Source organism: Nylanderia fulva, unplaced genomic scaffold (assembly GCF_048542155.1).
Source record: "Nylanderia fulva isolate GAGA-0341 unplaced genomic scaffold, ASM4854215v1 Scaffold333, whole genome shotgun sequence".
In the NCBI taxonomy this organism is placed as follows: Eukaryota; Metazoa; Arthropoda; class Insecta; order Hymenoptera; family Formicidae; genus Nylanderia; species Nylanderia fulva.
The window spans coordinates 91,397-117,994 of NW_028190404.1; the positions used below are offsets into that span (position 1 = coordinate 91,397).

General features: G+C 44.4%; 1 long non-coding RNA gene across 6 annotated transcripts; it reads left to right on the forward strand.

Moving 5' to 3' along the window:
• The first annotated feature begins 2,825 nt into the window (after nucleotides 1-2,825).
• On the forward strand, nucleotides 2,826-25,646 carry LOC114945628 (uncharacterized). 6 transcript variants are annotated; one of them, XR_014925226.1, is made up of 11 exons: nucleotides 2,826-3,022; nucleotides 3,628-3,852; nucleotides 4,015-4,103; nucleotides 4,237-4,356; nucleotides 4,616-4,740; nucleotides 4,866-5,010; nucleotides 5,166-5,243; nucleotides 5,361-5,799; nucleotides 24,864-25,002; nucleotides 25,132-25,343; nucleotides 25,457-25,646. It is a non-coding gene; the product is annotated as an uncharacterized LOC114945628 (long non-coding RNA). The 6 variants fall into 6 exon arrangements; XR_014925228.1 differs by having other exon boundaries at nucleotides 4,616-4,724; XR_014925229.1 differs by lacking the exon at nucleotides 4,866-5,010 and having other exon boundaries at nucleotides 2,831-3,022; nucleotides 5,361-5,473; nucleotides 5,724-5,799.
• Nucleotides 25,647-26,598: the final 952 nt, after the last annotated feature.

Genomic DNA, 26,598 nt, shown 5'->3' on the forward strand with positions numbered 1-26,598 from the left:
CCTGCGGAGGGTCGTGGGGGCAGGCCAATCGGTAATGGCTCGCACTTTCTCTGGGTCCGTCCGGATTCCGTGCCGATCGATAACGTGTCCGAGGTACCGGAGACTTGGCCGGCAGAAGTGACACTTTTCTGGGTTGAGACGGAGTCGGGCGTCACGGAGGCGGCGAAAGACTTCGGCCAAGTGGCCTAGGTGCTCCTCGAAAGTACGGGATGCGACAACTATGTCGTCCAAGTAGACGAGGACGTGTGGCTCTAATTCGGGTCCTAGCACGGTGTCGAGCAGCCGTTGGAAGGTGGCCGGTGCTGAATGCAGTCCGAATGGCATGACGCGGAACTTGCATCAGCCCTCTCCCTGGCACCGTGAAGGCGGTTGCGGGGCGGCTCTCCGGAGTTAGTGGCACTTGCCAATACCCGCTGCGTAGGTCCAACGTGGACAAGTAGTGTGCGCCTCGTAGCTTATCCAAGGTGGCGGCAATGTGAGGCAGCGGGTATGCATCTTTCTCGGAGGCCGCGTTTAATCGGCGGAAGTCTATACAAAATCGGTAGGTCCCGTCTTTCTTCTTTGCCAGCACTATCGGAGAGCTCCAGGCGCTGGTGGAGGGCTCGATGACTCCTTCGGCTTCCATCTTTTGGACCTCTTGGTCGATCACGGCCTTGCATGGCCGGATTACGGAGCCGATATCGTTGTTTAATGGGCGGCCCCGGTTTTAGCCGAATTTGGTGCGTGGCTTTGTCGGTCGGGCCGCGGACCGATTCGAACTTTGGAAGTTCGTTATTTAGAAAGGCCTGTAGCCTTAGCGCCTCGCTGGTAGTTCCTGGGCTGATACTGGCTGTCGCGATTCCATCTTTGGTTGTTGTCTCGGTGACAGGTCTGGGCGGCGGGCGCAGCTCGACTCCTAATTTCGCCCAGAGGTCTATGCCTATTAGTACGGCGTTGTCTAGTTGTGGTAGTACGGAGAAGCGGTGACGGTACGATTTCCCTCGTAACCTGACCGTTGCTTCGATGGTCTCGGCAATGGGGACTTGGGTCCCGTCGGCCAGGCGTATCTGGGCTGCCTTGAGATCTGGGCTAGACGGTGTGCGGTTGATTCGGCGGGCCGTTTCAGCGTTTACGAATGAGATCTCTGAGCCGGAATCGAGGAGGCCCCACAAATGTTGTCCGGCGATCTGGATCCGGAGGTGCGGTCTCGGGTTGTATTTTAGGTCGAGTCGGGCTGGACGACGGCCGCGACGTCTCCGGCCCGCACCCCGTTTCCCGTCGGGGGGTGGCAGTCACGGGTGAGGACCCCGTCCTTGCCACATCTCGAGCAGAATTTCTTCGTAGGTCGCTGGCAGTGCAGGCGTGTATGTCCTCGTTGCTTGCACCTCCAGCAACATTCCTCCCGACTGTAGACCGCGGAAGCTACGACCGGGGTGTGGCTTTGCGGCACGTCCCTTCGTCGTTCCTGTCTCCGGCGGTCGGCCTCTTCGTATTCGGTGGCTCGGATGCTCAGATCCCCGACGCTGAGCACGTCCGCCCGACGGATGTACAATTGGTACTCCGGATCCATGTTTTCGTAGAGCTGTTCCAGTTGGTCTAGGGGTGAATATCCCCCGGCGCGCCGCATCATGGTCAGGACCTCGGTGGCGTACTTTTGGAAGGATCTCTTTAGGGCGTTGTTGACGTCCCTGGATCGTCCTTTTCATCTGTCTCTCATACCCGCTTGGCAGGTATTGCTGGCGGACAGCTTGGCGAAAGTCGGCCCAGCTGGCTATGGTATCGCGGATGTTGCGATACCACAGCAGGGCGTCTCCCGTAAGAGTTCGGGTAGCCCTAACAGCATCTGGGCGTCGGTGTAGCCGTAGCCCAGGCACAGCTCTTCCGTACGCTCGAGGAATGCCAGGGGGTCCTTGCCCTCGAAGTGGCACCCCCATTTTCGGATCTGATCCATGATCCTGGCCGGTTCAACAGGTGTCGGGGTGGTAGCTTCTTCGTCTTTGGTTGGGCTTCCGGTGGCCATTTCGACGTTGATAGTGGGCACAGGTAGGTGAGTTCGAAATAGCGCGGGGTTTTGCCCGACAAATCGGCGGAGGCGTCGGCGGACCTCGTCTAAAGTTCCTTGGCTATCGATTCCGTGTCTTTTGGCCAAGGCAATAGCTTCGGATTTTGATAATTGATTTACCCACGCGGGCATCTGGATAGGCTTAAGCGAGTCGGGATCTCCACTGGGCAGGTCCCTGTTCGGGCGCCATGTAACGGTTCACCTTTCCCGACGCCGCGGATCGGCTCGCCGGTTCCAGGATTCGGGAGGAAGGGGGAGATTCAGACTCGCTTATTCCTTATTAACAATGCTTTGGTTTATTCAAAAAGAAACAAATAAACAAAATGTTTGTTGGCATAAAGCCTAAATAGAGAAACTTATTGACTACTCGGTATAAACAAAATGTTTGTTGGCATAAAGCCTTAAATAGAGAAACTTATTGACTACTCGGTATAAACAAAATGTTTGTTGGCATAAAGCCTTAAATAGAGAAACTTATTGACTACCCGGTATAAACAAAATGCGGAGGCGTGTAGCCTGTAGCGGTGTCCGGAAAAGATTTACAAATTACCCGGTATAACTTAGAGATATGGTGTACGGAGGCGTATAGCTTATAGCAGGAAGAAACCGGAAACCGGGAAACCCGGCGTAATGACGAGGAACCCGTCACCCGGTGTATAGCAGGAAGAGACCGGAAACCGGGAAACCCGGCGTAACAACGAGAAACCCGTTGCCCGGCGTGTAGCAGGAAGAGACCGGAAACCGGGAAACCCGGCGTAACAACGAGAAACCCGTTGCCCGGCGTGTAGCAGGAAGAGACCGGAAACCGGGAAACCCGGCGTAACAACGAGAAACCCGTTGCCCGGCGTGTAGTAGGAAGAGACCGGAAACCGGGAAACCCGGCGTAACAACGAGAAACCCGTTGCCCGGCGTGTAGCAGGAAGAGACCGGAAACCGGGAAACCCGGCGTAACAACGAGAAACCCGTTGCCCGATACTAAAGGTAGAAGGCCAGAAACCGGGAAACCCGGCGTAACAACGAGAAGCCCGTTGCCTGGCTAGGAGGTCCGGAACAGGACTGGTGCCGGCTCATCCGTCGAGCCGGCTTATATACCCTGCCGGCGGTTCCCCCACTCTATATCGAGGCTGTGGTGGGGGTAACGCCGGCGTCGTAGTGGGGCGCCTCTGAGGGTTGTAGTGGGGCGCCCCTGGGGTAGGGTAACCCGTGTATCAGTTATGTTTTTGTGCTTAGGGGCGCCTTAGGCGCCATAGCCTCAAGTGGCGGGCGGGTGATCGGCCCGCGAGGCGTTAGTAACGGACACGCCGTTACAGTTCAAATATTAAATATTAATTATTGAATAATTATAAAATTGTCTTATTTATATATATGTATATATGTATCAAAAGTTATGTTCTAATGTAATATTCTTAAATCCATTTCTACTAATTATTGATTACAGTCCCGATATGTAAGATTCATTGACTACTTAGTTTATATTCATTAAGAAATCACACAGTCATATGCAAATTGAACCAATTGTCATTTAACGTCACTCTATTTATCACATAAAACATACATGTATATTAATTTCACTTATCTTTACGCAGCGGACAGAACTCCAAGATGATGAAAGACTCCGTAGGATCACCAGAAGCATCTGAGGGGTCTCAGGGATTCCAGCGCATCAACAATTCCAAGATAACCAAGAAGGCAGCTTCAGAATCTCAACGAAGACCCACTCCGTCCCAAATTAGGATGTATAAGAGCATCAATTCAGGAATTTGACATTTCATCACAGCACTTGTAATAATTCCCAGCGAAACGCTCAATAGGTAGTGAAACAAAACTGCGCATGTTTCATCACCAACTTAGAGAAAGAATGATCATAAGACATTCTAAAGTATATATTAATCCGTTCAATTCTGTTTTGTTGATTTATTTTCAGCTTAGTGAACTTATTACTAGAAATAACTAAAGAGTCTGTATAATTTCAGATGACTGTCATGTTTAACTCAAAGGAAGATCACTCAGCTATTTTGAACTTCCATTTATGCATCCATTAGTTATTATAGATGCTTCATAGGTAATTATAATTATAGGTGTAGTACCAATATACTACTACACTTTAGTATCCTAATTTAACACTTAAAATTTAATAGTTGCATACATCTAACTTAAGTTAATTAGTCAAGTGTTAACTATCTATTATGTTTTAGATTATAGGGAAGATGTAAAATGCCAAGACGCGGTTACAGCACATGTGCATTGCTTAACACTGTTCTTGGACGGGATTTAGCACAGCACTATATAATTCGTCTAAATCGAACGTATATAAGGTTAGTATTATTTAACTAGTATCAAGAGATATTCAACGCTAATATATTTCTTAAACTAGAGTATTTTAAAACAACAAGTCAAAGAATATTATAGATTCACCACCGGCTTATATTTTAAAAACTTTATAAAAGAATATTAACTATTCAAGTCTATTTTCAATATCGGTCTATAAACTTGTTACAAACAGCTTTAAAGTAGTCAAAGTATTTGTATGAGTAGACGTATTACTAAAAAGTAATCAATTCTATGTAATTTCAGATGATTATGATATTTCACACAACGGGAAGACCACCAAGTTATTTGAACTTCCGGCACCTTATTTATGCATCAGTTAGTTGTTATAAATGGTGTTATAAACCCATCATAGGTGATTATAATTACAGGTGCGATATTAATATAATATCACATCTCGCTATTACCATCTAACACTTGAAATTCATTAGTTACGTGTATCCAACTTGAAAACAATTGGTCAAATATTAACTGTCTGCTATGTTTTGGATTATAGGGATAAGATGTAGGCGCCAAGGCACGATTGCAACGCAAAAGTGTTTCTCAGCACTGATCTAAAATGAATTTTTATCACCGCACTATAAATTTATCCAATTCGGTTATATATAAAATTAGTGTTTCTTTGGCTATCACAAACTAAAGTATTAAACAATAGGTCAAAGTATATTATAGATTTCACCACCAACTTTATTTTTCTGAACTTTGTAGAAGAATACTAACTGTTCAAGTCTGTTTTTCAGTATCAATCTGTAAACTTGCTAGTATTAAAATAGTCCTAATATTTGTATGATTCCAGGTAATATCACCTAAGGCCACAAAACTATCTTTCTCCTACAAACTTCCTTTGTTTGAGGATATAATACAACACAGATATGTAAGTATAAACGATATTATACTCTATTACTGGTGTTTGTCATTTAAGATTAGTCAATTATTCCTATACGACTTCATAATTAGTCATATATGATATAAACTCTCTGTTGTATTTCAGATTGAGGAACAGGATGCAAAACGCAAAAGCGCAGTAACAAACACAAAAACGATCCTTGACACTGTTTTAAGGAGGTGTTCAAACACAGCACTATAAGATTTACCAACTCCATCGTAATAAGATTAATGTTATTTTAGATGATATCAATGATGAATACTTAGCTATAATATTTACACAAGATAGTGACTAACTAAAATATTTAATGTGTAGTAAGACAATGCATGTTCGCTCATAGACTCAGTATTTTAAATAGTAATTTCTAAATCCTGCAAATATATTCGTAGTCCAAATACTATGCATATTACTAGAATACTTAGACTGTTTATGTAATTCCATAGAATTATCATATATTAATATCCGCAGAAAGACCGTTAGCTATCTTTTCGTCTGCGTGCACCTCGTTTATAGAAGATTCATTACATTAAACAAATGTTAGCAGGTATAAATATTATGCTTACTGTTTTCCATTTAACACTTGAGAATAGTCAGATATTTGTCTAGTTTCGAAGTTAATCAATTATAGTAATTGTCTGTTGCATTGCAGTTAAGAAAAAACATTATGTTGTGACCGAACGTTGTGAGAGAAGAGGCCCTCCTTCCGACTTACCAGCCAACAGACGTCCCGCTTTCACCTTTGATGGTCGCCACTTACTTTAACCTCAACAAGTAAGAAGGTGGAAGTAGCCAAAGTGTTCCTTTGATGTAGGTACGCTCGGTGATGCGGTCAGGCTCGAGCCGTCCTTGATATGCGCCGCGCCGTTCTTTGAAGATGGCCGTCGCTGCGACGCAAGTCAGTGTTGCGTCAGGTGTGTGCGAACAATGGAAGTTCGCAGGAACTTGACTAAGTGCTTTCTCCCCTTTGATTTCAGGATACCGACGGACTATCTCTACGCCCTAGGAACGGATTCACACCCGAAGGAGATACGACGTGGGATGCGGATACGTAGGTAAGTAACAGATCACGTTTTTTCAGGTTTCACTACGAACGTTTATTCAATAGCGTCCTACGCTTGAACTCTGTACAATGGTTACGGATTACACTCGCTTGATTTCCTCACGACGGTAAATTTTACCGTTCACAAACACTCGCGATCAGTTCGCTTGCGACAAGCGTTATGCCGCCTATTAGTTTGCGCATTCGTTAAACGGTCTCGTAACGATTGTGATTTTATCGCGGACTAGATTCGCCGTGGCTCGTCTAGCAGTTGCACGCGAATACACTGATCGAACGAAATTAACGAGACAGTGTTGTCCCGGACAAGTCGCACAACTTTCGCACGCAAAGATGCTACTCGCCTAATAACGGTATTCACACGACTGCCACTCGCGTTATCCCGAATCACGATACGCGTAAAACAAAGTCTACGCTTCCGTAAGTACGACTGTCTTCGAACCGTGCAGACTACGTCTGACTGTGCGATCGAGTCCGTACCGTGCCGACTGTGTCTAGTGATGTTCGCTCCCGACTTTTATAGTGCGCCTCCCGCTTGCCCTACCTTGGCCCGCCGGCCAATCGCGGAGCGGCGCCCCACTGCTGGGCTCAGCGCGAATCGCTGCGCGGCAGTGTAGCGCGTGTTCAGCGAGAGTTCCTATTTCGCATTTTATCGGTGTAAGGTGCGTTCGACAAGAGTTCCTATTTAACCAATTTTTGGTTATCGCTCTTTTATCGTGTCCTGATGCTCGGGACCGGTTCACTATCGCATAAACATGCTAAATAATTTATAAAATAAATAATGACGTACATTATTCTTGTGGGTGTTCCGTAAACAACTAAAATAAATTATTATTAAAATATTATCACCACAAGTTTGTTTAGGAATAAACGAATGTCTCGAATGTTTAACTAAAAATGCCAATAAACGTAAATAACTCTTTACAGGTAAACAAACGTAACGATAATGTCTCAACATTCGGGAGTCTCGTTTATTCGACCTTAATATTAGCCTATCGGTTATATACTTAATTTAACTAAGAGAATATATATTATGTTAACTGATATATTTTAGTATATTTATTTTTTTTTGTGTTTGGCTCGGCGTGCATCCGATATAGATCATGTGTATCTTATCATCTCATCTTGTCCTTTTGGGCGTATGTCCCAAATTGACTTGGGATGCTGTTCCATCCCTAGGTCCTTTACGTTTGAACAAAGATTCAAGTTTTTATAGGTTATGGGGTTCCAGGTCATCGGGAACCCTATCTCGACTTTTGATCTCTCGGATGCCCGCTGAGACAATTTAAGGTTTAGTTTTTATTTGCTGTTTTTGTGTTTTTATATTACGACTTATAATTAGGCGTCCAAAGTCATCACCTGACTTTTCGGTAACTAAAAATTAGTAAAAACTAAAACTGGCTTTGGAGAGTCGTTTGCTCCGGGTTCACACTTGTATCTGATTACTTAATGATCTGGACTAGTGATCATGGTTCCAGCGCACCTCTATCGCATCTTGCGATTACGCCTTATTTGGACATTTGCGTTGGAGATTTAATTAACGCAGTTCTTGACTTACTGTCTTACTGCAAGTGTGAATTCGTTGCAAGCACTCTTCCAAATGCTTTGTAAATAATAATAATAAAAAAACGTATGGACGCGATCGCTTAACTTAAATTTACGACTATACTTATACTATATACATATTTACATCTTTTAGACGACTACCGTCCCGGATGTGCTGGGATCTCTCTGGGGACCTTGTTGACCATGGGTCACCTTGCTGGATACGCTGAGATGCTCATCAGTCGCTCACCTGGTATGTATCAGTTCTGGGTATTTAGATCACTTGCGATCGCTGTCGACTCACCTTCCGGATCATCTGGAATAGTTTCTTTGCCTGTTTCGACTGTAGCGGACTTCTGCGGATCGCGACCAGTGGTACCCCCTTCGATTATTTCAGGAGTATGTATGCATCCTTCTGGAATTATCTTACCAGAATCCGCAGATGGCTGCTCAGGCGATGGTGTCTGTGCGCTATTCTGTCGCTTAGTCTTTTTCGGCCTTGGCTCTTTCGACTGAATTTTATCTTCGTCGGACGACTCTTGAGAAGACTGTTCGACGTACGAAACTTTACTTTTGTTTCGCCGTTTTAACATCGCTGTAGGAGCTCCTGCGTCTTTAATTAGGCATCTGAGTTCCTTTGATACGTTTTGCACGCTCTTGATCCTCAATCCCGGCGTAGCTTTTTGTTTGCCACTGGATGTCTTTGGTGGATCTTGATGATTCGGTGGCTGATTTTCGTCCACTTCTTCTTCAGATTCCGAGATGATTATAGGACGTCTGAGTTCTTTACTGCGTTTGAGTGTTTTCGCAAACGATGTAGATGGAGTACTGTGCTTGATCGATTTATGTACTTCAGCTTCTTTCTTTTTTGAATTCGACGTTACCTTTGATTCATGTGTAGACACTGTATTTGGATTTTCGGGTGTTGACGGATCTTTACTCGCGATTTGATTCTGCTCGGGTTGGTCTGCAGATGCGGTCTTTTTTGATGTTATCGGTCGTAAGTCCTTATTATCGTAAATTATGAATTGCCGATTTCTGTTGGGGCCTTCCATAAATACGGTAACGAGTTTATCAGCCCAATTAGTTGTGACTTTTTTAGCTGCGTTTTTCCCATTGATTTCGTGAGTAATCGTGATCGGAAGATTGGATAATGCTTCGATTCCTTTGTTACAAGTAATCTTAGTCATGCCTGTTACTGTCACTACGATGTCGTTTGCATAGTTGACGAGAATGCATTTATCGACATGTGTATGGGATTCGGAGTTCGTCTCAATCAAATCTTGTTTGAGTTGGTTGAGGATTTCTTCTCCTTCACTCTCCGTATCGGTGATTGGTTTTTTTCGCAGTTCTTCGAGCGTTTTCTCCATCGATGCGATACGTTTCTTTCTTCTCGCGTTTTTTCGTTGCTTCAGTTCTTCTTGCAACAATTCTAATAGCTCGTGTTCTCGGTTGTCGAGCGATTCGGACTCACTATCCATTTCGGCATGCATCTCTTGTCTGCTTGTCGAAATTGTCCACTCGCGAATTTGCACGTGTTGCTCGATTGATGCGCGGTCGTTTTGTGACGTGCCGTTGCGCGTTGTCGCGACGTCACGGTACGTTGCGTCGTCTGCTTGAGGTTCCCCCTCTACGCGGTCTTTTGGCTGCTTCGTTGCGTCACTTGATACGACTGGCGGAGTTCCGTTATTGTCGATATATGTTGTTTGTCCGGTGATGAAATTATATTTCGCTGGTTTTCCTTTTTTCAGTATCAATCGTTCGTGTGATCGAGTTAATTTATAATTTCTGTTAATCGTTTGGAAGTGTGAATTGTTTAATTCTTCTTTTCTTTTTTCAGGTTTTATGCAGCTGATGTCTTCGCTGGATTTCGGATTTTGTGTTATTAAGTATTGTTCCGTTTTGTCCTGTTTTGAGTTAATTGTTTTTTTTCTGTTTTGTAGGTTCTTGGAGCTGGGATTTCCCTTCTGTGGTTGGATGATTTAACTTCGCTGGGATGATCGTCTTATAAGGTAAGTTTTTCAAATTTTGGGTTTAGTGTGTTGGAGTGAAACTAATTATTGTAATGAGTTGTGTTTGACTCCCTTGTTTGATTCTAGGTCCGCTTATTATTCCATCTCTATTATATGAGAAAAATGGAATTTTGCTTTTTCGGTACTTAAAACTATGTATCTTATTATCTAAACTTATTCTAGTATCTTAAATTTACTGAGTATAACTGTACATTTTTTTCATAAGGTTAAAATAAAATGTTATACTTATTGTTAAAATTAAATATTTGTTAAAATATTGATCATTATCTTGATTAAAACTAATTATTTTAGCTAGGTTTATACTTAAAATGAAAGACGTTAATTTTAGCTAAATTTATATCTTATCTATTAATATCGTAACTATGTACATATGGTAAAAATAATAATAAAAAAAAACTACTTGTTTTTATGATTGTTGTGTTTTTCAACCAAAAAAAAAAAAAATTATTGCTGTACATATATTTATGTAAGTAACTTTAATAATCAAAATAATTATTTATATGGCTTTTGCCCCCTTCTAATTTTTGTTAGAAGGTTTCTTAAGACTAGCTTAATATTTACGTTTTTCTTCTTATGACTACATAATAAAATTTTGTTGCGAGGTTTCTTTTATTCAGAATAAATTAAAATATTATATATTTAATTTGGGTTTATTATTCCCCCTTCCAATTTGGACTTAAATTGGAATTAAATTCTAAAATAAAAATGTTTTCAATTTGTTATTGATTGTACCTCGTTGTTTTATTAGTGATTATATTTAGGGATAACTATGTATTATTCAAACTTAATTTCTAGCATATTAAATTTTTAATCATTTTATATTTTTCTTATAAAAAAAAATTGGGTTTTATAATATCCCTTTGACTATTAATTGTGATAAACTGAAAATGTTATTATTAAAAATTATTATTGATTGTTGATAATGTTAAAAAAAAATTATTCACCTAAGTGATAAAATAACTCAAATCAATTAATTCTTGGGTTTTTTTACGTGCCCATTTTTAATATAAACTCTGAATATAGTTAATATTTTAATACTATTTATTTTATTATTTTTATAATTAATATATTTACAAGTATTTACAAGGTAGTCATTAGGAAAATGAATTACTTCTTATTTTTCCTTTTCTTCGAATTTTTGTTTGTTGTTCTACGCCCCCTTCTAGTTTTTACTTTTCTAGAAGCTTTTCGCGTAGGAATATATCTTGATGGTTTTTGTCGCTGTTCTTCAGATTCTTTAGCTTGAAAAAATCGAATGATTTCTTCTGTCTCGGTAGAATTATTACTTGACGATTCCGTAGTTGTTTCTAATTCGGAAGATGTTGTTTCATCGTCTAGTAATTTTTCTGCCTTGTTTATTAATTTCAATAACCTTTCGTTGACTTCCTTATCAATTATTATTCCGGGTTCTGTTGCCTTTTGTTGTTTATTTTTCTGGTTGCCCCCTTCTATTCGAGAAGTACTTGGTTTTGGGTTAATGCTTTCGTCAGTTTTTGTTGATGTTTCTTCTGACGTTGAGGTGGAAGATTGGTTATTGTCTTTTTGTTGTTGTTTTGACATTGTAGGAGGTTGTACGTTGTTATTTCTTCTCCATTGGTAATTTTTCTTAATCGGTGATTGTTTCGGTTTGGTATTTATTTTCTGCATTCTTTTGATGCACTGTTCTTTTTGTGCAATTTCTTTGAAAGTTTTCTTTCGCAGATAATTGAATTTTGCAGCTTTTGAGTATAGTCTTTTTATTTGGTTGTTTATTTCTTGGATCTCTGTACTCTGGCATTTATTACATTGCTGATGTTCGTTTTGCAATGATTCGTTTTGTTTGCCCCCTTCGTTTTTCGAAGTTGTTGATTTATTGGGTTGTGGCTTTGTTTTATTGCCCCCTTCTAGATTTGATTCTTCTAGATGTTTTCTCGTTGGTTTAAATGAGATGCTATTGATCCACTTTGTTCTTGGTTTTTGACTCTTTTGGTTGTAGTTCGTTTTTTTATTCCATGTATGTTTATTCTTAATTTGTTTTTCTTTTGTGCCCCCTTCTTTTTTTGATTTTGTTGGTTTTGTCGATGGGGTTCTATTGACGGAATTTTCTTGATTTGGGTTGTCCTTGTAACGGCGTAGCCGTTACTAACGCCTCGCGGGCCGATCACCCGCCCGCCACTTGAGGCTATGGCGCCTAAGGCGCCCCTAAGCACAAAATCATAACTGATACACGGGTCACCCTACCCCAGGGGCGCCCCACTACAACCCCCAGAGGCGCCCCACTACGACGCCGGCGTTACCCCCACCACAGCCTCGAGGTAGAGTGGGGGAACCGCCGGCAGGGTATATAAGCCGGCTCGACGGATGAGCCGGCACCAGTCCTGTTCCGGACCTCCTAGCCAGGCAACGGGCTTCTCGTTGTTACGCCGGGTTTCTCGGTTTCTGGCCTCCTACCTTTAGTATCGGGCAACGGGTTTCTCGTTGTTACGCCGGGTTTCCCGGTTTCCGGTCTCTTCCTGCTATACACCGGGTGACGGGTTTCTCGTCATTACGCCGGGTTTCCCGGTTTCCGGTCTCTTCCTGCTACACGCCGGGCAACGGGTTTCTCGTTGTTACGCCGGGTTTCCCGGTTTCCGGTCTCTTCCTGCTACACGCCGGGCAACGGGTTTCTCGTTGTTACGCCGGGTTTCCCGGTTTCCGGTCTCTTCCTGCTACACGCCGGGCAACGGGTTTCTCGTTGTTACGCCGGGTTTCCCGGTTTCCGGTCTCTTCCTGCTACACGCCGGGCAACGGGTTTCTCGTTGTTACGCCGGGTTTCCCGGTTTCCGGTCTCTTCCTGCTACACGCCGGGCAACGGGTTTCTCGTTGTTACGCCGGGTTTCCCGGTTTCCGGTCTCTTCCTGCTATACACCGGGTGACGGGTTTCTCGTCATTACGCCGGGTTTCCCGGTTTCCGGTTTCTTCCTGCCATAGGCTATACGCCTCCGTACACCGTATCTCTAAGTTATACCGGGTAATTTGTAAATCTTTTCCGGACACCGCTACAGGCTATACGCCTCCTTATTTTGTTTATACCGAGTAGTCAATAAGTTTCTCTATTTAGGGCTTTATGCCAACAAACATTTCGTTTATACCGAATAGTTAATAAGTTTTTCTATTTAGGCTTTATTCCAACAATCATTTTGTTTACTTGTTTCTTTTTGAATAAACCAAAGTATTGTTAATAAGGAATAAGCGAGTCTGAATCTCCCCCTTCCTCCCGAATCCTGGAACCGGCGAGCCGATCCGCGGCGTCGGGAAAGGTGAACCGTTACATGGCGCCCGAACAGGGACCTGCCCAGTGGAGATCCCGACTCGCTTAAGCCTATCCAGATGCCCGCGTGGGTAAATCAATTATCAAAAACCGAAGCTATTGCCTTGGCCAAAAGACACGGAATCGATAGCCAAGGAACTTTAGACGAGGTCCGCCGACGCCTCCGCCGATTTGTCGGGCAAAACCCCGCGCTATTTCGAACTCACCTACCTGTGCCCACTATCAACGTCGAAATGGCCACCGGAAGCCCAACCAAAGACGAAGAAGCTACCACCCCGACACCTGTTGAACCAGCCAGGATCATGGACCAGATCCGAAAATGGGGGTGCCACTTCGAGGGCAAGGACCCCCTGGCATTCCTCGAGCGTACGGAAGAGCTGTGCCTGGGCTACGGCTACACCGACGCCCAGATGCTGTTAGGGCTACCCGAACTCTTACGGGGAGACGCCCTGCTGTGGTATCGCAACATCCGCGATACCATAGCCAGCTGGGCCGACTTTCGCCAAGCTGTCCGCCAGCAATACCTGCCAAGCGGGTATGAGAGACAGATGAAAAGGACGATCCAGGGACGTCAACAACGCCCTAAAGAGTCCTTCCAAAAGTACGCCACCGAGGTCCTGACCATGATGCGGCGCGCCGGGGGATATTCACCCCTAGACCAACTGGAACAGCTCTACGAAAACATGGATCCGGAGTACCAATTGTACATCCGTCGGGCGGACGTGCTCAGCGTCGGGGATCTGAGCATCCGAGCCACCGAATACGAAGAAGCCGACCGCCGAAGACAGGAACGACGAAGGGACGTGCCGCAAAGCCACACCCCGGTTGTAGCTTCCGCGGTCTACAGTCGGGAGGAATGTTGCTGGAGGTGCAAGCAACGAGGACATACACGCCTGCACTGCCAGCGACCTCCGAAGAAATTCTGCTCGAGATGTGGCAAGGACGGGGTCCTCACCCGTGACTGCCACCCCCCGACGGGAAACGGGGTGCGGGCCGGAGACGTCGCGGCCGTCGTCCGGCCCAACTCGGCCTAAAATACAACCCGAGACCGCACCTCCGGATCCAGATCGCCGGACAACATTTGTGGGGCCTCCTCGATTCCGGCTCAGAAATCTCATTCGTAAACGCTGAAACGGCCCGCCGAATCAACCGCACACCGTCTAGCCCAGATCTCAAGGCAGCCCAGATACGCCTGGCCGACGGGACGCAAGTCCCCATTGCCGAGACCATCGAAGCAACGGTCAGGTTACGAGGAAAATCGTACCGCCACCGCTTCTCCGTACTACCACAACTAGACAACGCCGTACTAATAGGCATAGACCTCTGGGCGAAATTAGGAGTCGAGCTGCGCCCGCCGCCCAGACCTGTCACCGAGACAACAACCAAAGATGGAATCGCGACAGCCAGTATCAGCCCAGGAACTACCAGCGAGGCGCTAAGGCTACAGGCCTTTCTAAATAACGAACTTCCAAAGTTCGAATCGGTCCGCGGCCCGACCGACAAAGCCACACACCAAATTCGGCTAAAACCGGGGCCGCCCATTAAACAACGATATCGGCCCCGTAATCCGGCCATGCAAGCCGTGATCGACCAAGAGGTCCAAAAGATGGAAGCCGAAGGAGTCATCGAGCCCTCCACCAGCGCCTGGAGCTCTCCGATAGTGCTGGCAAAGAAGAAAGACGGGACCTACCGATTTTGTATAGACTTCCGCCGATTAAACGCGGCCTCAGAAAAAGATGCATACCCGCTGCCTCACATTGCCGCCACCTTAGATAAGCTACGAGGCGCACACTACTTGTCCACGTTGGACCTACGCAGCGGGTATTGGCAAGTGCCACTAACTCCGGAGAGCCGCCCCGCAACCGCCTTCACGGTGCCAGGGAGAGGGCTGATGCAGTTCCGCGTCATGCCATTCGGACTGCATTCAGCACCGGCCACCTTCCAACGGCTGCTCGACACCGTGCTAGGACCCGAGTTAGAACCACACGTCCTCGTCTACTTGGACGACATAGTTGTCGCGTCCCGTACTTTCGAGGAGCACCTAGGCCACTTGGCCGAAGTCTTTCGCCGCCTCCGTGACGCCCGACTCCGCCTCAACCCAGAAAAGTGTCACTTCTGCCGGCCAAGTCTTCGGTACCTCGGACACGTTATCGATCGGCACGGAATCCGGACGGACCCAGAAAAAGTGCGAGCCATTACCGATTGGCCTGCCCCCACGACCCTCCGCAGGGTTCGGCAATTTCTGGGGGTAGCGTCATGGTACCGCCGATTCATCGCTGACTTCTCCACTATCGCCGCCCCTCTCACTCGACTCACTAAAAAGAGAGCGCGCTGGACCTGGGCAAAAGAAGAAGAAACCGCGTTCCGGAAACTAAAACAGGCCTTAACCACCGCACCTGTCCTCGCCTGTCCAGATTTTGCGCGACCATTTCTACTACAAACCGACGCCAGCGCCCACGGGTTAGGGGCCGTATTAACCCAACACCTCGGCGAAGGAGAGCGGGTTATCGCGTACGCCAGCCGGACCCTCAACGCAGCCGAGAAGAATTATAGCGCTACCGAACTAGAGTGCTTGGCTGTCGTGTGGGGTATACGCCGGATGCGGGATTACCTCGAGGGCTACCGATTCACCGTCGTGACCGACCACCAAGCTTTAAAGTGGTTACAACACATCGAGGCCCCTACCGGACGACTAGCCCGCTGGATGTTCGAATTACAACAACATGATTTCGACATCCAGTACCGGCGCGGGACACTTAACCAGGTGGCAGATGCCCTCTCCCGCCTCCCGGAAGCTTTGGCGGTGACCCGGCCGAAATGCCGGTGGTACCACCGTAAACTAGCCGAAGTACGGAGACATCCGACCGATCACCCGGACTATAAAATCCAGGATCAACGATTGTACAGGCATATACTCCACGATCTGGACTTCCGGGAAACACCAGCCGAAGAGCAATGGAAGCAGTGCGTGCCTACAGACCAACGACCCGCCCTGCTTCAGCGAATGCACGACGACCCGGCCGCCGGGCACCTAGGCATTTCCAAAACATTGGCTCGGGTGGCCCAGCTATATTACTGGCCCGGCATGTTTCGGGAAATTGCCCGGTACGTCCGAGGGTGCGCTAATTGTGCGCGGCACAAGGCCAGTCAACAACGACCGGCTGGTCGGATGATGGCCACCTCTGTCCGCGCACCATGGGAACAAGCCGCCGTAGACCTGATCGGTCCCCTGCCTCGATCCACTAGCGGCCATACCTGGCTATTAACCATACAAGACCGGTTCAGTAAGTGGATCGAAATGGTCCCGCTTAGAATAGCCACCGCCATAGCCGTAGCCCGAGCACTCACCGACCGCCTGATATACCGGCACGGGTGTCCGGTCGCCCTGGTATCCGATAACGGGACTCAGTTCGTCGCGCAACGCATTAAGGCCTTGCTAGCTTCCTACGGGATACAACATCGGACATCCCCCGTGTACACTCCGCAATGCAATCCGGTAGAGCGAGCGAACCGTACGGTTAAAACAATGATCAGCCAGTACGTAGGCCGGCGGCACAAAGACTGGGACGAGCGAATCCCCGCCTTACAGTTCGCCATCAACACCGCCCGACATGAGGCCACCGGATACACTCCGGCCTACATCCTGCATGGTCGAGAGCTCGCTCGCCCACATCCAGAGGATCGACCAGGAACCGCACCAGCACCAGGACCAAGCACCCGCCAGACCCAGTTGGAGGACGCCTACAAGGTGGTCCGAATCCACCTCGCCCGGGCCTTCCAGCGGCAAGAGAAGCCGTACAACCTGAGGCGACGAGACTGGCGACCGCAGCTGGGCGAACGCGTCTGGAAACGCGACCGCCCCCTGTCCAGCAAGGCCAACGCGTTCAACGCCAAGCTGGCCCCGAAGTACAGCGGACCGATGACTGTCCGGAGGATCGTATCCCCCGTAATTGTTGACCTCAAGGACGCCCGAGGACGATGGCACCGCCACATCCATGTGCAGGACCTCAAGGCGGCATCCGAGGAAGAGGACGAGGAAACCATCGGGGCGTAGGACCGGGCCAGCCGCCGTGATTCCTCCAGCGCCATACCGCCCACGCCACTCGGAAGTTCCGAGCCACCTCCCCTACTGGACGGTGGACCGATACGGTTCGACCGATTCGGCCAACCACGTGCGATCCGCCGTCTAGGGAGGGGGTAGTGTAACGGCGTAGCCGTTACTAACGCCTCGCGGGCCGATCACCCGCCCGCCACTTGAGGCTATGGCGCCTAAGGCGCCCCTAAGCACAAAATCATAACTGATACACGGGTCACCCTACCCCAGGGGCGCCCCACTACAACCCCCAGAGGCGCCCCACTACGACGCCGGCGTTACCCCCACCACAGCCTCGAGGTAGAGTGGGGGAACCGCCGGCAGGGTATATAAGCCGGCTCGACGGATGAGCCGGCACCAGTCCTGTTCCGGACCTCCTAGCCAGGCAACGGGCTTCTCGTTGTTACGCCGGGTTTCTCGGTTTCTGGCCTCCTACCTTTAGTATCGGGCAACGGGTTTCTCGTTGTTACGCCGGGTTTCCCGGTTTCCGGTCTCTTCCTGCTACACGCCGGGCAACGGGTTTCTCGTTGTTACGCCGGGTTTCCCGGTTTCCGGTCTCTTCCTGCTATACACCGGGTGACGGGTTTCTCGTCATTACGCCGGGTTTCCCGGTTTCCGGTTTCTTCCTGCCATAGGCTATACGCCTCCGTACACCGTATCTCTAAGTTATACCGGGTAATTTGTAAATCTTTTCCGGACACCGCTACAGGCTATACGCCTCCTTATTTTGTTTATACCGAGTAGTCAATAAGTTTCTCTATTTAGGGCTTTATGCCAACAAACATTTCGTTTATACCGAGTAGTTAATAAGTTTCTCTATTTAGGCTTTATGCCAACAATCATTTTGTTTACTTGTTTCTTTTTGAATAAACCAAAGTATTGTTAATAAGGAATAAGCGAGTCTGAATCTCCCCCTTCCTCCCGAATCCTGGAACCGGCGAGCCGATCCGCGGCGTCGGGAAAGGTGAACCGTTACATCCTCTTCTTTAGACAGTTTAAGATCGCGTAATCTATTTTCTAGCCTTGAGATGTTTTCTTTTTTCTTCGCGATTCTTTTGTTGTTCTTAATTTTTCTTTTTCCAACTGTCTAATCTGTCTATCGAGCAGTTGTTTGCGCTCGTTAATTCTACTTTTCTCCTTTCTACTAATTGATGATATTAATTTGACAGGCGTTTTGACATTTTGGAATTTTACATCAAATGTGTCCTCGTGATAATTGATTATCGCGTTGAATTTGATCAAAATGTCGTGTCCTAGAACCATCGGAAATGCTAGTCTGTCCACTACGTAGAACTCGTGAATCAGCTGCTTGTCGTTGATGTCTAGTGTAACTTGTATCTTGCAGGCGATTGTTAGTTTCTGCTCGCCAAATGCTCCTTTTAATTTGCATTTGCGAATTGGGATTCTATCTAAATTTTCTCTGGCATTTGTCAGCCTTTCCAGTGTGTTCTTTGACATCACTGATATCTCAGCTCCAGTGTCGATTAATGCACTGATCTGGGTTTTGCCGATTCTTAAGTCGATGATTGGATGACATGGTTGTTCGTCGTTGTCTTCGACGTCGTCATCGCTCAAATCTTTGAGAATCTTGCTTGTTCTCATTATTGAGACTTGTTTAGTCTCAAATTTCTCTTTCGGTTCGCTGGTCTGCGAATTTTCGTCCGAAGATGAGATTGAATCCGTCGACGATAGTTCTCTCTGCCGTATTGATGAAATTCCTTTTTTTCCCGGCGCTTTCGTCTCAAAGTTCGAGTTTTTTTGTGCATTGCTGCCTCTCTTTGATTTCGCTGCGTTTTTATTCCGGGTCTGATCACTGTCAGATTCTGGAAACTCCACTTTAGGTTTTGATTTTCTCGTCTGGTTTTGTCCATACCAGGGTAGTGCTTTGAGCTCTCCCTTCGCGGTATATGGACTCTTCTTTGCGTTCCATTGCGGTCTGCGATTGTGTGTAGCCGTGTCCTGCTTCTTTTTGGTTGCGCTCTTGTTGGTTGTTTTTTCCGAAGATTTTTCTCTTGCGGTTTTAGCTTCAGCAGCTGCCTGTTTTTCATCTTGAATTTCTTCTAAGACTTCAGTCAGGTCGGATATGTTTTTGGTGGTGGACCATCTAATCTCGCGCGAAACATCTTTTTCGAAGTGTCTCTTGATGCAACGGATTATTTCGATATCCGCCATGGGTGGATCGAGGTATTTAGCCTGTCTCGCTAAGTCCAATGCGTAGTCGGACATATTGCTTGTCTTCGTCGCATGGTACTGTCCCATGTATAATTTCTCTCGAAATTTAGCTTGCTGGTTATCGCCCCAGTAGTGCTGTATGAAAGCGTCTCGGGCTTCGTTTATGTGAGCGAAGTCCTGAATCTCGAACCATATCGATGCTTGGTCCTTCAGGCACCTTCCAAGGAAGTGTAATAGATCACGGTCATCGATCTCTTCGTATATTGCGATTGAATTAAATTTCTTTAAGAATCTTATTGGATTCGTGTCCTCGGTTTTGCCGTTAAATCTTATTTCATCGAAAGGATTTTTCAACCATCCACCTTTCGGTAACCTAATCCCGTTCATCGGAGCGACGTACTGTCTTGTGCCGATCACGTTTGTAGCATCGCCTGATTCTGCAACAGAATTCTGCGAATCGCATCGGAACATCAAGGCGTTGGCGTTTTTTAATGCCGTCAGAGCGGTTTCGAGTTTTTCCTCTAGGCTTTTGATTTTTTCTTCGGCTAATTCCAAAGGTGTCTTCATTATTGAAGTACCTTGCAGGTTGTTCTCGGACTTATGCATCGGATTCCTGATCTTTCCAGATCTGAGGGTTGAGACAGGTGAGTGTTGTACTCCCTTGAAAACTTTTTGGTCTTCGTCTCTATCCATTGTGCCGTAGAATTTAATAACCGAATTTAAAAGCTTATTTTTGCGCGAAATTGCGTTAGCTTTAAATATTATTATTCGTTTTATAGAATTAATAATATTAATTAGTCAATAATAGACTATTACCTTTGATTACTTTAATGATTTTATATTAAAACGGACTGTAATAATCAAATCACCCGGTATATAACGCGAATAATTGAAAATAAACCGATTAATTAAAATCAACGCGATTTTATTTGGTGGACACCCGTTGGTTGAGTCGTAATCGTTTGACCTTTCGATTTTGACGCAGGTGTTCACGGTGGCCGTTTGACCTTTCGGTCGCTGCGCGGTACGCGTTTCTCGTCGGCGTAACACGAGTAGACTCGCGGCTTCGCCTTTGATGCGCGGCTTCCGTTTGTTGCGCGGTTTCCCTTTGTTGCGCGGTTTATTTTTGATGCGCGGTTCTTCTTTGATGCGCGGTTTTCTTTTGCTGCGCAGTTTATTCTCGTGGTTCGCGCCTTTTGATCGATCAATTTTTTGGAAAATTTTATAATTTCCTTCGTAATTAACTGAAATTAATTAAAATCACAATTAATTAACATGAAATGGCTAAGCAATTTCTTGCTTTCTTTTATTAGCCGACCAACGTTTATTTATTTGCTTTAATTAGGAAAAACACAAGGAAAATCAGGATTTTCTTGTATGCACTACACTTCGTGCCAGACGTCACTCTTTGTTCCGTCTTCTTTTATTGGCGAGTGTATTAATTGTGCATTTACATTCCATGCAAACTTGTTGGTTATTTATCCGTTTTATTTCGCTACGGTTTGTCCCAGTCGCTACATATCTTCACGTCTTTGCAGAGATGTAACCGTTAGTTAATTTAACGAATTTGATATGATCGATACGCGTCTTATAATTCACGAGAAAACTTTATGAATCAATAAATTGACGGTGGTTTATTAATTTCGGTTCGTTTCGGACTTAACTTTTACGAACGTTTGCCGTCGGATGCGAATTTGTCTGTTCGCGATCGTTCCGGATATTTATCTTCGCACGAAACGATTTGTAATCGATGCACCACCGTTTCAGGCAAGGGTGACTAACTCTTTGTTTGTTCGTTTCGAATTTAATCTATACGAAAAACAATTTAGATGGTTTTATGATTTTTCGATCAAACATATTTTCGTTTCGAATTTAATCTACTTTGAAAATTCGCGATACTTTGGTTAAAGAATTATACGCAATAATTAGTTTAATGATTTTTCGATCAATTATATTTTCATTTCGAATTTAATCTAATTTGAAAATGCGCGATACTTATAATAAGAATTATACGCGTTAATAGTTTAATGATTTTTCGATCGAATTTCTTTCGTTTCGAATTTAATCTAATTTGAAAGACACGCGATACTTTTTTCAAGAATTATACGCGATAATAGTTTAATGATTTTTCGATCAAGTATTTATTGTCGCGGTATGTTACTGACGCTACATAATTTTCACGTTCTTTGCGTAACTTTAGTTTTTATTTTCGCGAATAGATTTTAATTTGACTCGTGTTTGCAAGCCCTATCCTATTGACGTGTTATGCGCTCGGTTTACCTTTGATGTATTTGGTAACCGTACGTGACTTTATTTCAATCTTATCGGAACGTTTCGGATTTATTTTCGATGGCTGTCACAGTCATCGTGCGGGGATTTTATCCGCAGATTGCATATTCTATCCAAAAGGACTGTCAAAATACGTTTGACGGCTGTCACGGTCACCACGTGGGGTTTATGGACCCTCGTGGCTCGTATCCGAAGATTACAGATTCTATCCAAAAGGACCGTCAAAATCCGTTTGACGGCTGTCACGGTCGCCACGTGGGGTTTATGGACCCTCGTGGCTCGTATCCGAAGATTACAGATTCTATCCAAAAGGACCGTCAAAATCCGTTTGACGGCTGTCACGGTCGCCACGTGGGGTTTATGGACCCTCGTGGCTCGTATCCGAAGATTACAGATTCTATCCAAAAGGACCGTCAAAATCCGTTTGACGGCTGTCACGGTCGCCACGTGGGGTTTATGGATTTCGGTGTGCCGAAAACCACGGGCTAATGATCAGGCAATACTAACGGCGACGTTGCGACGAGCGCTATTTCACTGTGACCGAACGTTGTGAGAGAAGAGGCCCTCCTTCCGACTTACCAGCCAACAGACGTCCCGCTTTTACCTTTGATGGTCGCCACTTACTTTAACCTCAACAAGTAAGAAGGTGGAAGTAGCCAAAGTGTTCCTTTGATGTAGGTACGCTCGGTGATGCGGTCAGGCTCGAGCCGTCCTTGATATGCGCCGCGCCGTCCTTTGAAGATGGCCGTCGCTGCGACGCAAGTCAGTGTTGCGTCAGGTGTGTGCGAACAATGGAAGTTCGCAGGAACTTGACTAAGTGCTTTCTCCCCTTTGATTTCAGGATACCGACGGACTATCTCTACGCCCTAGGAACGGATTCACACCCGAAGGAGATACGACGTGGGATGCGGATACGTAGGTAAGTAACAGATCACGTTTTTTCAGGTTTCACTACGAACGTTTATTCAATAGCGTCCTACGCTTGAACTCTGTACAATGGTTACGGATTACACTCGCTTGATTTCCTCACGACGGTAAATTTTACCGTTCACAAACACTCGCGATCAGTTCGCTTGCGACAAGCGTTATGCCGCCTATTAGTTTGCGCATTCGTTAAACGGTCTCGTAACGATTGTGATTTTATCGCGGACTAGATTCGCCGTGGCTCGTCTAGCAGTTGCACGCGAATACACTGATCGAACGAAATTAACGAGACAGTGTTGTCCCGGACAAGTCGCACAACTTTCGCACGCAAAGATGCTACTCGCCTAATAACGGTATTCACACGACTGCCACTCGCGTTATCCCGAATCACGATACGCGTAAAACAAAGTCTACGCTTCCGTAAGTACGACTGTCTTCGAACCGTGCAGACTACGTCTGACTGTGCGATCGAGTCCGTACCGTGCCGACTGTGTCTAGTGATGTTCGCTCCCGACTTTTATAGTGCGCCTCCCGCTTGCCCTACCTTGGCCCGCCGGCCAATCGCGGAGCGGCGCCCCACTGCTGGGCTCAGCGCGAATCGCTGCGCGGCAGTGTAGCGCGTGTTCAGCGAGAGTTCCTATTTCGCATTTTATCGGTGTAAGGTGCGTTCGACAAGAGTTCCTATTTAACCAATTTTTGGTTATCGCTCTTTTATCGTGTCCTGATGTTCGGGATCGGTTCACTATCGCATAAACATGCTAAATAATTTATAAAATAAATAATGACGTACATTTATCCTTGTGGGTGTTCCGTAAACAACTAAAATAAATTATTATTAAAATATTATCACCACAAGTTTGTTTAGGAATAAACGAATGTCTCGAATGTTTAACTAAAAATGCCAATAAACGTAAATAACTTTTTACAGGTAAACAAACGTAACGATAATGTCTCAACATTCGGGAGTCTCGTTTATTCGACCTTAATATTAGCCTATCGGTTATATACTTAATTTAACTAAGAGAATATATATTATGTTAACTGATATATTTTAGTATATTTATTTTTTTTTGTGTTTGGCTCGGCGTGCATCCGATATAGATCATGTGTATCTTATCATCTCATCTTGTCCTTTTGGGCGTATGTCCCAAATTGACTTGGGATGCTGTTCCATCCCTAGGTCCTTTACGTTTGAACAAAGATTCAAGTTTTTATAGGTTATGGGGTTCCAGGTCATTGGGAACCCTATCTCGACCTTTGATCTCTCGGATGCCCGCTGAGACAATTTAAGGTTTAGTTTTTATTTGCTGTTTTTGTGTTTTTATATTACGACTTATAATTAGGCGTCCAAAGTCATCACCTGACTTTTCGGTAACTAAAAATTAGTAAAAACTAAAACTGGCTTTGGAGAGTCGTTTGCTCCGGGTTCACACTTGTATCTGATTACTTAATGATCTGGACTAGTGATCATGGTTCCAGCGCACCTCTATCGCATCTTGCGATTACGCCTTATTTGGACATTTGCGTTGGAGATTTAATTAACGCAGTTCTTGACTTACTGTCTTACTGCAAGTGTGAATTCGTTGCAAGCACTCTTCCAAATGCTTTGTAAATAATAATAATAAAAAAACGTATGGACGCGATCGCTTAACTTAAATTTACGACTATACTTATACTATATACATATTTACATCTTTTAGACGACTACCGTCCCGGATGTGCTGGGATCTCTCTGGGGACCTTGTTGACCATGGGTCACCTTGCTGGATACGCTGAGATGCTCATCAGTCGCTCACCTGGTATGTATCAGTTCTGGGTATTTAGATCACTTGCGATCGCTGTCGACTCACCTTCCGGATCATCTGGAATAGTTTCTTTGCCTGTTTCGACTGTAGCGGACTTCTGCGGATCGCGACCAGTGGTCGGTCGCAATGTAAAATACCTAAAACACAGTTATAAACTCAAATGTAGTTCTTTGCTCTAGTCCAAATGTTTTACAACACATTCGTTTATTTGATAAACAAATGACTATCAATTCACACAATCATCATATAAACTTGTAAATATAAAGTAAAATAAAATAAAGTATTTTATATACTAATTATTGTTTGTTGTTTAACACTTGTAACAAATTAATATATTTATCCAGCTTGGATCAAACATCAATTATAAGATATTTGTCTAAATATCAAATGATTTATTTCAGATTGGGAAGACGAGGCATGGAGCGCCAGAATTTGGTTGCACATCCAAATATAAATCCTGCACTATTCTAGGATGAAGAAACAGTATTCGTTAACACACAGTCAGATGACAAAGGCAGTTAATTCAAACCACCCCTACTGGTAAGATTTCATAGTCATGTATATATACATATATGTGCATCTATATCAGTATACAGATACAATTATATTATTTGATCAAGATTGATTATCCAAATATGAAGAATTATTAGTTTTGGATTTTCCTTCTAGATAACTCATCCAATAAGGTCAAGGATAAGAAGCAACTGTTACTAATTACTTTCGGTAAAGATATAAATACTATCCAACTTCAACGCAACAGTACCAAAATACTATATTGCTTGACAAAGTTAGAATCAAGCTCCCAAGATAGATTAGGGGGAATGCAAACTTCTTTAAAAATTATAACAATCAGCTACACGCATATGATAAGATGAATAATTGTAAGTCTGTTAAATTAGACATATTTTATAACTTAACATCTTGTTACATGAATCAAATGATTCTCCTACTTAAAAAGAAATCAACCACTTAAAGATTTCCTATTTTATTGCAGAAACAACTGGATCGTAGCACAAAAGAAGCAGCAAACATGAACAGTTCGTCCACTATTGTTAACACTAAATATTTATGATTTAATATCTTTCTGACAGTGTCTCAACCAATTTAGTTTAGCCTAATTTAATTAAGACTAATTAATGTAATAATAATAATAATGTATTCTGAAATATAATATTTTAAAGTTATTACTAATCCATTTTAATTGTTAATAGATTATAGATTATATATATATGTCTTAAATATTCTTATTTATTGTCTAATCTATAACTATTATACTTGATTTCAATAATTTCAATTGATAATTATGTTATTAATTATCACATATCAAAATTTCGCGCATTTAGTATATCAGCCAATGAAGGATTGCCAGCACTTAACAGGCAGGTTGCCAACCTACTTGAGCACGCGCGCACTGCGCAGAACAAATGCGCTGTAGCAAGAACTGCCACGTGCAATTTATTTCAATATACTTATTTAATGAAAAAATGTTATATATTTATGTAAGTCACATAAAAAACACTTATATAATTATGTGTCTATTGTTTATAAGGATATAAAAAGCACTTATTATAACTTATTTAAGGTTTAAAAGTCAGATTTTAAATGAAAATAACTACAATTAGCAAAGCCAATGAGAGGCTGCCAACGGATACACACGCAAATGCAGCCAACCCACTTTTGAGCACGCGAGCGCATTAGTCTAGTGGAAAACAGTTACAATTTAATAATTCAATTTTAACATTAACTAAAATTATTTCAATTATTCCTAGTCACTAGATAACAACTTGCAACTGTCAAAAACATATATAAAATGTCTACTTCACCGTAACAAATTCCGATCAGCTTGTTGGAGAGCCCAAAGATTTTTGACAGATTTGCCTCAAGCCAAACAAGGATGGCAATAGTTTGGAATTGCAGCTGTCATTTATATACAAACTAATAAGTTTTGATAGTCTGGATTTTCACATACACTAACAAATAATCGTAAGAGTATATTAAAAATATATTCCATCATGTGGAAAATTTATAACACCACAAATATAAGCTTTTACTGCAAGTCCACTAGAGTGAGAGAGACAGCAACAGATATAAATGAAAAGTATAATTTCCAGTCAAACTAACAAACTCTATCACTCC